The following is a 12,687-nucleotide window of genomic DNA, read 5'->3' as shown; positions in this document are numbered from 1 at the left end:
TGCCAAGTGCTGAGTCCTTGTGTTGGGTGGTAGGGACATGGTGGGGTGGGGGGATATCTTCAGAAAACTAATAAAATAAATGACTAAATAAATGGAACCTCTTGTCTGAAGAACACAGAGATAAGATAAATCATTTTGAGTCCTGGGAAAATTATCTCCACCATCCTGCCCTGGTTTCTCCATTCAGCCAGAAAACACTTTAATTTATCTTGTGAAATTTTTCATCCGCTAGACGAACATTAAGTATTTCTTTGCTTTTTTTTTTTTTAATATTCTTTTCTCTACAAAGGTGGGTTGGCTTTCAGCTCATTGGAATAAAAGCTCCATTAGCCTCAGTGCACGTAAGTCTTGTGAAGTTGGCCTGGATTCAGGGCCGGCAGAAGGATAAAGAAACCTGACACTCATTCTTCACGTAATTAGAGTTGGTAAAATAAACTGTGTGCATTTCATTAAAGGAATGGATCCATCAGGCCCTGGACAGGGCGGGAATCCTATGCTCACAGCATCAGTCTTTTGTCTCAGATTAAGCCCTAGCTGATAAAAAAAGTTCCCGTAGAGTCATTGGGGAGCATTCCTGTACCCTGCTCCCTGTCCCTTTATATTATTTAGTCTCAGAGCCCACATAATTTCTCAGCTGGCTCAAACCCAGCAAACACCACAGCTGTCCTCTTACACATGACACAGGTTCTCCAACTCACCACAGAGTCTCTGATAGGATGCTTCCCTCCCTCAGTTGCAAGGTGTCATTTTCATGTGTGTATCTACATGGGTGTGGCCAAGTTCGGCCAAGAGGGCATTGCTTCTCCATGCTTGTCCGTAGCCAGGATGAGGTTACCCTGAGAAACCCATGATTCTGACCCATCTTATGACACATAGCAACATGAATGTGACCGCTGATTAGAAATCCATAGAATGGGGCGCCCGGGTGGCTCAGTGGGTTAAGCCTCTGCCTTTGGCTCAGGTCATAATCTCGGGGTCCTGAGATTGAACCCCACATCAGGCTTTCTGCTCAGGGAGAACCTGCTTCCCCCCCCTCTCTGCCTGCCTCTCTGCCTACTTGTGACCTCTCTATGTTAAATAAATAAATAAATCTTTAAAAAAAAAAAAAGAATTCCATAGAATAACCTGTGGTTATGAAATAAATTCTCTTTGAAAAGTAAACAGCCCCTTCCTAAATTCAAGTGATGGTCCTCAGTTACGTGAGCACCCACTTTCCAAAATCAAATCCCACCAAACCCAACCCAGCTTTCGAAAAGCCAAGAAGTTCTTGGCAACTCCCTTCTGTGTTCTTGGATTACCAGACGTCACAGTCATAGCTAGAGGTGGTCTTCCTCTCCGTCACAGCTCTCTCTCCCGCCCTCACTTTGGCTAATGTATAATCAGTAGCCATTCCCTCAAATGGTCTTCCGCACCCTCCTTACCCAGCAAATGTGCTTTGTCTCAAATTTGATCTCTAGAACAGAGAAGCAGGTAGGTGGCTAAATTAGGCAGGCTTACGGAACAGACAAGCGAGCTCTCTGCTAGCCGTGGAGGAACATCTGAAGCGAGAGGCAAGAAGGGGAGCCATAGGAACAGTGCAGGGCTGCCAGGAAGCCAAGACAGTCACCAAAGCAGACAGGCTGAGGAAGAGGTGACGGAAGTAGGAGTTGCGTTGACAGGAGACACCAGCGAGCAGCCGGACAGTTTCCCTTACCGCGTCCTGGTGGGGCTCCGGGGTTCTGGTGCTGGTACTTGTGCTCAGTCATGGCAGATGAGGAAGACAGTCAAGTATCAGCTAATGAGAGGGCTTCTCTGACGACACGAGCTATGAAATATGGCGGCCACCATTTCTGGGGGCCCTTAACATGAGGAGAGGCAGGGGTGCCTGAGTGGCTCAATCAGTTAAGCATCTACCTGGGGCTCAGGTCATGATCCCAGGGTCCTGGGATCGAACCCTGCATCAGGCTACCTGCTCAGCTGAGAACCTGCTTCTCTCTCTCTCTCTCTGCCTGCCACTCCCCCTGCTTGTGTGCTTGCTCCTTCTCTCTGTCTTTCAAATAAATAAGTAAAATCTTAAAGAAAAAAAATTTTTTTTAAATTAGGAGAGGCAATCATATATCCAGGAAAAACAATGCTGAGCTGGCCTGGATGAACTCTAGGCAGCATCCCTAATTCTAGAAAACTATGGAACTCGAAGAATTATATTCAGGGCAGAACGCAGCTCCAGAGCAGTTCTGGGGTGGGGGACGGTGGTGCTAGCGGGAACCCGGCTCTGCCCAGTGTCTCCGCAGTTTAGGTCTCCCCTGGTTTAAACATGTCCTAAGGGCCTGGTATATTTCCCTCATGGTCATGGTTGGTCTATTTCATGATGTTTTCTCCTTCATTATCCCATTGGTGGTGGAGTGTGTGTGTATGTGTACATGGGCATTTCCTCGGCCATTTGTGTCATGGGAAGCTTTCCAGAGACATTTCTATGAGTATAGAAGCTTCAACAGAATCGGGAGCAAACAGAGGTGCGTTTGGGGGTAGGGAGGGGGTCTGCTCGTGCCTGTGCCTTCTCTTCTCCATGAACTCAGCCATTTGGCATCCGTGACATCTCTCCCATTAAGCTCACTGGAGGGTTTGGGGGCAGCTCCTCTTCCCTGCTGTTCTTTGTACACCCTCCCCCCTCTCCCTGTCCTCACCCCCTTCTATTTTCTGCTCTCCTTTCCCCTCTGGTTTCTTCAATTTCAATGAGTTTATTGGCATGACGAATGTTGCCAAAGCCAATAGCACTGAGTCTCAGCGTCTGGGGATGGATTTCACAGTGGGAAGGGGGTGACCGGGGCCTCGGACCACATTCCCACTGTGGGTTTCTGCTTCAGTCTGAGGGGGTGGCAGGCTGCCAGGGACCTTGTTCACTTGGATTTCCAGTCTCAGCTGAACTCAGCAGCCTTGTCTCCAGACAGGGAGAAAGTTCTTATTATGGCAGAGGTCATGTCTGGAGCCTCAGTTCTGGGAGGGGTGGGGGCTTCAAGCTTATGTTTTCAAGAAGCGGTTTAATAAACAAGTCCCACACTGTCCCCTACAAACAGTGCTGTTAAAACTCCAGCCTCCCACAGACACTCCACACCCACAGGCTGGGGCCAGGGTGACAAAGACCAGCCACGCTCACTCCAGGCGTTCACAGGAGATTAGAAAGGGTCCTTGACAGTCTTCTAAATAAGTGAGAATCTTACCTTTTTTCGATATCACCTCCCTGCCCCAAACACACACACAAGAAGAACAACTTGGAGAATGAGAGATAAGCAGGAGAAAATGGATATTGTTACAACTAGAGCCTCAAACATCCATTTCAAGGGAGTTGCAGCTAAGGAAGTCTCCTTCCTAATGAATGAGCCTTATGAGGCTTATCAAGCTCCTATTCTGCCACCCTGTACTGCCCCACCCCCGACCCCGCTGGGTACCTCAGCTGATGGAAATTTCTATTTGCAATGAAAATCAACTTTGGAAAACGTCACAGCAAGGGACTTTTTTTCCTGGCTGCCCCAAGATTGATCTGGTCCATAGGATGCCCCAGATCATTGCATTCGGTAATTTCATTCTGCTTATGATCTATTTCTTATACGATCAATATGATAAATGCGATGGAGAGCAAAGTGGGTTGCGCCGATGCTGGTGCAGTAAAGAGGAGAGGGGAGCACTGGGCCGGCGCGCTGTGTGTCTCATGAAGCAGAAAAGCAATTCAGTCAGACTAAAGGCTACAGACAAGGCGGTATATTCTCCCTGATAAATGCAAATGATGCGACTGCATTCCCCACAGCCCACATGGGGAGGGCTGGGGGAGGGGCGGAAAGCCCCGCTGTCTGGGAGCCCAGCATTCCCTTAGGAACCCACAGACATTCTGCACGTGGCAAGCGTATAGGGTATAGGGCGGAGAGTCGGGGTGCTGGGAAAGAAGAATTAGAGTTTGCTTAAATAATCAGGGCTAATGGCAAGCCCCTTCTTTCTGACCCAGCCATGCCTCCGAGCATTGCCCGTTATAAGACAGTACAACTGAATCAGGCATCCGGCAAGCAGAGAACCACAGGGAAATAGCAGACAGAGCACTGAACCATGAGAACCCCATCATCCTCTCTGAGCATCCGAGTTCCCCTGGCTACAGGTCTTGTTAGGTAACAATCAGTTTCGTCCTCTGCGTTGTTATTTGGTACCAGGGCCTTCTGTTCTCCCGTGTGAGCTGACGTCTCTAGATGTCCTCAGATAAGCCATCCAATTCTCTGCATCAAAGTTTCGTCATGTGTTCTGGGGAATCAATTAGATCTCTGCTGCTGCTGGAGAGTGTCTACGAAGACAGAATGAAATAAGGTAGTATGTCATGTGCCGAACGTGTCGGGTATTGGTTTAGCCACAGCAAAGCCCCTAACATGAAAAAGAGGGGCGACAAGCCCTCAGAAAGTTTAGAGATTAATGGGGATGTGGCTCAAATGCGTGATAAAAAGAAACAAGACCAGTTCACACAGAAGAAAGAGTCCTCACCCAGGAGGTGCAAAGTCTGACTTATAACCACGGCTGTACCACTCTCTCATTTCACAATCCCACAAATTCCTTCCCCACTTTGGGCCTCAGTTTCCCCACAGGAACATGAGACAGTTGGGTAATCTCTAAGGCCACCCAGCTCTGACTTTTTATAGTGCTGTGACAGGTTGAGCCCTAAGGTCGGTGCAGGTGTTCAGGAGTGAGGTGAGCTCCAGAAGGAGATGTGGCAGAGCTAGATTTTAGAACAGGCAAGGGCGAGCTTTGGCAAAATGGTACAGAAGGGACATTCCACATGTGGAAAATCAACTTTATTAAGTTGTCTTCAGTTTGAGGCGAGGACGTCCTGATCAAGTGGACAGTTTGCGTAGCTGGAACCTAGAGAAGAATAAAGGGAAAGGGAAAGTGGTACGGAAGGCGCCCTTGACCTCTGAGTCCTTGTCTGGAGGGAGGAAGGAGTGGAATGTGCTGCCGGGATGGGTGGGCTCTTCACACTAGCGGTGAGAAGAGCCTGGCCTGTTGCCTTCGCCCACTCCCATCTGTGTCCAAAGGACCTCAGCCTTAAAGATCTTTCCCAGGAGTGTTTTGTCACAACCCTGCTGTTTCTTGTGTTCCTTCCGGAAATTAAACTGGAAGTTTCTCAGCCCTGCTAGCGTTTGGTTCCTAACAGACACTTTCTTCTACTGCAGAAAGCCTGAGGAAGGCTAGGGAAGGTACGGGAGAGAGTATTGTGGATGGGACTGTCCTTGTAGGATGGATTCCAGCAACTCTAGGTTGCTGATTCTCTGCCTTCCCACACCTCCCTCTGCATGGAAGTCTGGTCTCTGGAGAGGGGCAGGCAGAAGGCCCCCTCCCTTTTCTTATCTAGATGGCAGAACCTGTGAGGAGATCATCACTGGAAATGTTGGTAAGTGGCCACTGCTCTGAGGGCAGAGCTGGGAACTGTGATCAACTGAGAGTCAAGCCACTCATGGCCTGTGTGAAAGTGTCAGGACAGCTCATCTGAACAATTCCATTTGCAAAGGGACCCAGAGAACTGTGTCCTAATATGTACTGCGTCAGTCGAACATAGATCTCAGATTGTATTCAAGATGACCATCCATTTGCTCATGAGGCATAGTTTCACCTACTGGGAAAAGCGCTAAGGAACTGCATCCCTTCTCTCTAACTGAGATGGCCGAGGCCCGCCCAGGGTCCCATAAATGATAACGAGAAAACCGACAGGTCTAGACCATCTTTCTGAGGACACTGGGGGCCTGGGCAGGAAGAGGGGGCCATCCATGGGCAGAGGTTGACCCACAGGAAGCAGTTTGCAAATTAAGAAAAGAAATAAAACTTTAAGAAATGGAAATGAGTTATTTTAGTCAAAGCTTCCTCATTTCATCTCCATCCAAATGCCTCAGCAAATATCACACTCAGAAAGGAGTGCGGGGTGGTGTTATGGATCAAAAGGCAAGTGCCCCCCAACCCCGACCTGCATGAAATGAGTTGCCTAGAATGACAGCATCAGCTTCCTTATCAGTGGCTGAGGATCATCAGCCAAACCAAAAAAAAAAAAAAAAGAAAAAGCATGGGCTTGTCATCCAGAAAGAGGGATCTCTCATTCTTCCCTACCCTTCTTCCTTCTGAGTTCATTTTCTATGGACTTTTCTCAAACTTCTTTGGGTTCTTGGCCTTGAGGAGATGTTTGACTTGCTCTGCCGGCATCCCAGACTGCTCTTCTTTTGTTGATAATGAGTTCGAGTCACATGAGAAGCCGGACCTCACTTCTGAGTCATGTGGGCAAGTCCCAGGCGAGACATCTACAAGGGCCCTTTGATGTCCTCTCTAGTCCTCGGACGACTCAGACTTCACTTTCTCCAGAAGTCTCCAGACTCCTGATGCTCCAGAATAACACCAGCACCAAATATCCAAGGGAATTTTCCAATGGGAAGACTTCCAAAATCACCAAAGTCTTGAATTACCTTTCCATAATTGGGAAAGTCCACCAAATAGCAGAGAAATGATCTTTTTCTTTTTCCCCTGGCTTACTAATCAAAATGCTGTCTGCTTCCAACCCAAGGAATGTCATGAGACCTATTCCCAACGAGCTCAACCCCAGTAATTGGAAGCAGCCCTGCCTCGTCTTTGGTCTTGGGTATTTTCATCATTGGACTATTTGAGCCAAGACATAGGTTTTGCCAAGGAAAACTTTCCTTTGAAACCTCCATCTTATCCAAACAGAGAGCTGAAATTGACTCTTGGCAGCTCCAAAGATAGTTCTGAAAAATAGGACATATGTGTCAGCCAATCCATGGGACTGTCCCCAATCAGGGGGCGGGGGGACTTGCATATAAACCCATCTTTCCTTCCTGTAAACTGATAAAGCCAATGCACCTGTAACAAGCTCAGGGACCTGCTATGTGGCCCGCATGTCCAGTTCCTTTGACTGTGACCTCCAAATCCTTCTACTCTAGCAGGTTCGTGAGGCAAAAGAGCTACGGGTACTCAGTGAAAGGGGAGAGCTGAGTATAGAAGAAATGTGGCTCCATTCTTCAAAGGGAGACATTTGAATGTCAGCTCTCAGCAAGACGACAGTTTGGGGAAGGTTGGGTCCAACTCGGAGGACTTGCAATCCTGGAAATCAGACTACTTGCAGGCATGATTTCCTTGGGGAAGGAGCAGGTATTTATAAAGGAAACCATGTTTATACCCAGAAGCTGAAGAAAACATTTTGCAAATATTTAGGCCAATGAGCTTACCTGGAGAACAGAGGGCACATGATTGGCACACTGCCTTCTGTAAGGGAGGGTCCAGGTAAGGGACAGATGGGACCTTATTGAGGAACTCCAGGTTTGGTGAGTTCCCTCCCCTACTGCGGTCTCATCCTGGGTTCCTGGTTTCTCTCCCAGTTGCTTCCATAGCTCTGAGAGGTGAAGAATTGGCATATCCCACTCAGGACTCACTTTCACCGGGACAAAAACTACTTAGAACCATAGAATCTTGGGACGCACCTGCTTTCAGCTCAATCATGATCTCAGGGTCCTGGGGTTGAACGCTGTGTTGGGCTCCCTGCTCCGTGGGGAGTCTGCTTCTCCCTCTCCTCTGTCTCTCCCCATGCTCTCTCTCTCTCTCAAATAAATACAATCTTAAAAAAAAGAAAAAACACAATAGAATCTCATAATGGGACACCACCTTAAAGCCCGTTTAAGTCAAATGGCCAGTCTCAAACTAGAATGCCCACAGAGCATAATCCCCACCAACAACGGGACATCACTGCCAAGAGCACAGGTCACCATGCAGGGGAGCGCAGGCATCCCCCCAAGGGCTAACTACATACCAAGGCACATAAACCACTTTGCCAGTTTAGGGGATGACTGATGGTTAAGCTCATGGGCTCAGAATGCTTGGAGTTCGACCGCCCTCTTAGTCCTACATGACCTTGGACAACTTATCTGACCTTCCCTGCCTCAGTTCCTCATCTGTAAAATAGAGATAAAGATAATACTTACCTCTTTGAGTCTTTGTGAAATTAAAATGAACTAATATAGGTCAAGTACTTAGATCCTGCTAGCCCACTGAATCGGGCAACAGAGATTCCCTTCATTTAAAAAAAAATTTTTTTTAATAAATATTCCTATGTATGTACAAAAGCATAAATATCAGGATAATAAGCCCTCATGTATCAAGATAGTACAATGAATGCCTCACTTAGCTTCAGCAGTGATCCGCATGTAGTCATTCTTCTCTCTACAGGCCACCCACCTCATCTCTCCCCCCAAGTGTTTTGAAAGAATTCATATTTCATCTTAAATTATTTCAGTGTGTATCTCTGAAAAGGGGAACTTTCTGAAAAATCAATAACCATACTCCCCCCAAAATATAAAAACAAGGCTATAATACCAAACTTCATCTTGGTCTTATCTATGTCTCTCTTGTCTCCCTCTCTTTCTTTCTGTTGCAAATGATACGAGGAAAGGTCCACACTTTGCAATTGGTTGATATGTCTCTTAAGTCTCTTTTAATTTATAGGTTCCCCTTCAATTCTTTCGTTCAACCATTTTCCCCTTGTTACTTTTTAGTCTGGAGATTAGACCATTTGCTGTATAATGTTTCTGACAGTTTGGATTTTGCTGATTGCGTATCATTTAACGTGTTCCTGTGTCCCTCTGTATTTCCTGTAAATTGATAGTTAGATCTGCAGGCTTGATTGATTCAGGTTCAATAATTTGACAAAATTACTTCACAGGCCGTGCTATGTATTTCTATGAGAAGGTTCACAGTGTCTGGCTGGTCCTTTTGTTGTGATGTTAGCAATATCAATGATCATTATCTACATTTATTTACTCATTGTCAGGTTGCCAAATAAAATACAGGATGTCCAGCTACATTTGAATTTCAGATAAACAACAAACAATTGTTTAGTATAAGTATATCCCAAATATATATATACATATATATATATATATATATATATATATATATATATATACACACTAAGCAATTATTTGTTGTTCAAATGAAATTTACATTTAACTGGGAGTCCTGCATGTTCATTCACTAAATCTGGCAACCCTACTTAGGGGCTTAGAATGGTGACATTCTAATTCCGTGTGTCTTTCTTTGTTGGTTGCAATGCTTTTATACAGAGAAACTTCCCCTCGTCTAGTTGATAGACCTGAAATACCGACCATAGATGAGAAACAGGATAAATGCTTGATTTTTTTTTCTTTTACTTATCAACGTAAAAATGATGAGATAGTTCCTCCAATGACCGAGAGATGTATCATTATGAACTCATGAATATGAATGTGGTTGTTGTGAATTTCAACCCTTTGCAGTTATTATCCATCCTGGTATGTCTAAGCTATCCCATCTCTGGTTGGTGAGAATCTAATCTAGTAGGATCCTGAGTCCTTCCGAAATGGGGACACCAGTGATGTTTCATATGTAGCTTGGTTTCTGATATGACAAGATTTGGGGGACTCATCTTGTATATTTCCTGCACTGGCTTGGCATCAGCCATTTCTCTAAGAAATCTTGTTTCCTTTTAAGAGAAAATGGTATTTAGAAAACATAATCTAGGAACGAGGGTTGTTCCGTGCTACCGAATTTGTTCATTTCTTTTTAAGTCTCTTCCATACAGAGAGCCACTAAACGTGTACTTTTTAAAAGATAATATATACTGGGATGTTATAATAATATTTCCAAGACAGATGCAGAACCACAGGTATTTCCTCTCCTCAATAATCTCACATCAGTATGTCCTTTCTCCCATAATAAAAATCCCTGATCTCAATAATATTCATATAATTGCTTATATGCCAACACACACACATAAAACAATGGTACAGGCTCACAAACCCTGCAGCCTCAGAACAACAATAGAACACCACCACCACCAACACAGCTGCAAAAAATAGCTCCAGGTTTTGTTTCATTTTGTAGTTCTTTCTGTACTTAGGGCATGTCCCACTAGGGATATAAAAAATACACCCTTGTTTTAAGTTACTTGAAATACTTTCCTGGTGTGGTTATGCTCCAACTGGATATACATTTAAGTTCTTTTTTTTTTTTCCCCTCCTTTCATTTTACTTTCTAAATTTTTTAGGGATTGCTTTTTTTGTATTTTGTTTTAAGATTATGTAAAAATATTTACATAATTCCAAAGACAAATCTATAAAACATGATTTATTCAAAGAATTCTCATGCCTATCCTGGCCTCCTCTATTCTCTCCCTCTTTCTAAAGGTACACATGTTATTTTTATGATCTATCCTTTATTGGTTTCTCCTTCTGTAATTACTTTAATCTAAATAGATACAAAGATATATCTGTATCCTCCTCATTTTTCAAGATTCCACTCCAATATCATTCTTCTGAGCCCACACCACCCGGAAATAGAGTACTCATCAAATCGATTACAGCCAGAAATATATCCTGCTGGCAATATACCGATGTGGTCACACAGATTGTTTACGGCCACCCTCCATCCTGACTGTTCATGTCTCAATTCTAACTGGTTAGTTCCCAAGTTTTACCTAATTACAGTTTGTAGCATTCATGTCTGCCTCTCTCGGTAGCAAAAGTTGCTAGGATTTCCTAGAAAGCCAAGGCCAGACCAGCCCTTACGCGTTTTTCTTTTATATCCCACACAGCCAGAGCCACAATGAAAATCTGTTGAATTGAATGCATAAATCAGTGCTTATTAGCCCTGGATAAGCATCCAAATTACCCATGCCACTTTTTCAATACACTTTTAAAAGTACAGGTTGCCAAGTTCTATCCGAGACCCACTGAATCAGAATCGCCAAAAGTGATCACCAAGAATGTGGATTAAATAACAAACCATGATTCTGCTTTTAGCCAGCTTGAGAGCCATCGACCAACGGCCACTCGCGTAAATGCCCTGTTGGAGCACCTACAAGGCCCTTGGAGGGGTCGCTTCTCGGCTGATCCTCCCCTCTGCTGTTGGAGATGGTGCCAAAAGGAAAACTTAGCCAGCCAGGCCATCTACCTTGAAGATTTTCTCCCGAGAAAAGTTAAAGACAGATGGAGGGTGGGTTTGGGCCTCTCGAAGAGAATTGGTTGTATGGAAAGGTTAATTACATTTGAAGGTCGCACAGTTTGTCAACACCTAGGATGAAACTGGCTTTGTGATCTTCAGGCCCAGAGCTCTGTCACTCTTAGCAAAACAGCTGCTTCCCTTTACCAATCCTAGGATTACCCGAGGGCAGAGATGACACAGGGCTTCTCATCCCTTCCGGGGAGCATCCGTCCCCAGGCAGGACTTAAAAGCCAGAGGGGATCTTAGGGATCAAGTCCAATCCCTAAGGTGAGACGACTGTGGCCTGCATCAGAAAGGGCAGTTAAAGGCTGCGCTAGGACTAGGATCCAACTTCCCTGCCTTCCTGGCTTTTGCCATCAGGCTTTTTCCCTCCCTGGCTGTCTGTACACCCCATCCATTCTCGGCTCATTCCCACTAACAGTCCAAGTTCAGAGGACGCCTTCTGGTATGAACGGAGCTGCGTAGAGTCTCGGACATCTAGTACAGCCACGCGGGTTAATGTAACGTGTCTGTGACTATGGAGAAGGCAGGAATCAGACCCTCCAACTCTTCTCTGGGCTTCAGGGACAAAAGCCATGGCCAGGCGGGTGTCTAACGAGTGACAATCAGCGTCAGCTGAGAGGAAGAAGCCAGCGGGCTGAGAAAATCCCCTCCTCCTACAATAAGTTTAGATGAGCTCTCCCGTTTGATTTTCCTTGCTCATCCTAGCAGTGAAGAGAGGCCGTGGGTAGGTGGGTTGGTCGGGGGCAGGGGGTCTCCCAGAAGCAACAGCACACTTGCCTCCTCCACATCTGCCTTTTCGCTTTTATCCAGGGCTCTCCAGGCCAGAGATAGTCTAATTGGTGTCCTGGTGGAAGGAGATGGTGGCTGAGCCTTAGAGAAACAAGGCTTAGGGATTTCTTCCAATGTGCCCATCTCCATAATCCTCACCATTCCCTATCCCCAGCTCGCAGTCTGAACCAAAGGCTAAAACTGGAGGGGGTCCACTTGGTACATCTGGCTATTTTGGAAAGCTCCAGGGAGGCAGTCATCATGGTAATCGAATGCATCAATTAAACCCAACAGATTCTTTTCAATCATGGAGTGCGTGCACATGAACACACACACATGCACACACGCACACACTCTCATGCATACATACACAGATGCAATCGCCTGTCTCAACGTACATCCAGGGCTCACTCTGGCCTCTCTGGCTTCTACAGTGTGAGGCAAGGCAACAAATGTATTCAGTCCACAAGAATGAGGTTATGGGAGATGAAGGAAACCAGAGGGGGTGGACAAGCATGCTGGTGAACTTGAATGTATGCCAGAGAAGGGGGCAGAAGGGCTTTGAAGGCAAGAGTCCTATAGGGATGCTAATCGTGAGTATTTTATTGTGATTATTCTGGGTCTCTTTCTCTCACTGGGGATGCACACAAAACTGTGACGTGGGGTAGGATCCTCCCGGCGGCTCGCCTACTGCCTTTGGAAAAGAGGTCAGTCAGTGGTAGAGAAAAGCTTTCTGCCCAAGGCTTTTGGAGAAATCATTCCTTGCACTGGATTAAGGTTCAAAAGGAAAATTTAGGCTAGAATTTAAGAATCTTTCAGGCTAAAGGTACTGTAAAACTATAACAGGTGCCAAGAGTATTAGTAATATATTCTAGG

General features: G+C 45.7%; 1 long non-coding RNA gene across 1 annotated transcript; it reads right to left on the bottom strand.

Moving 5' to 3' along the window:
• Nucleotides 1-2,048: 2,048 nt before the first annotated feature.
• Nucleotides 2,049-7,528, bottom strand: LOC116576453. The gene is made up of 3 exons (XR_004280165.1): nt 7,488-7,528; nt 7,236-7,399; nt 2,049-4,303 (listed from the first exon to the last, which is right to left on the bottom strand). It is a non-coding gene; the product is annotated as an uncharacterized LOC116576453 (long non-coding RNA).
• Nucleotides 7,529-12,687: the final 5,159 nt, after the last annotated feature.

Source organism: Mustela erminea, chromosome 17, assembly GCF_009829155.1.
Source record: "Mustela erminea isolate mMusErm1 chromosome 17, mMusErm1.Pri, whole genome shotgun sequence".
NCBI lineage: Eukaryota > Metazoa > Chordata > Mammalia > Carnivora > Mustelidae > Mustela > Mustela erminea.
Note: the sequence above shows the minus strand (reverse complement) of the source record. Positions and strands in the feature narration are given on the sequence as shown.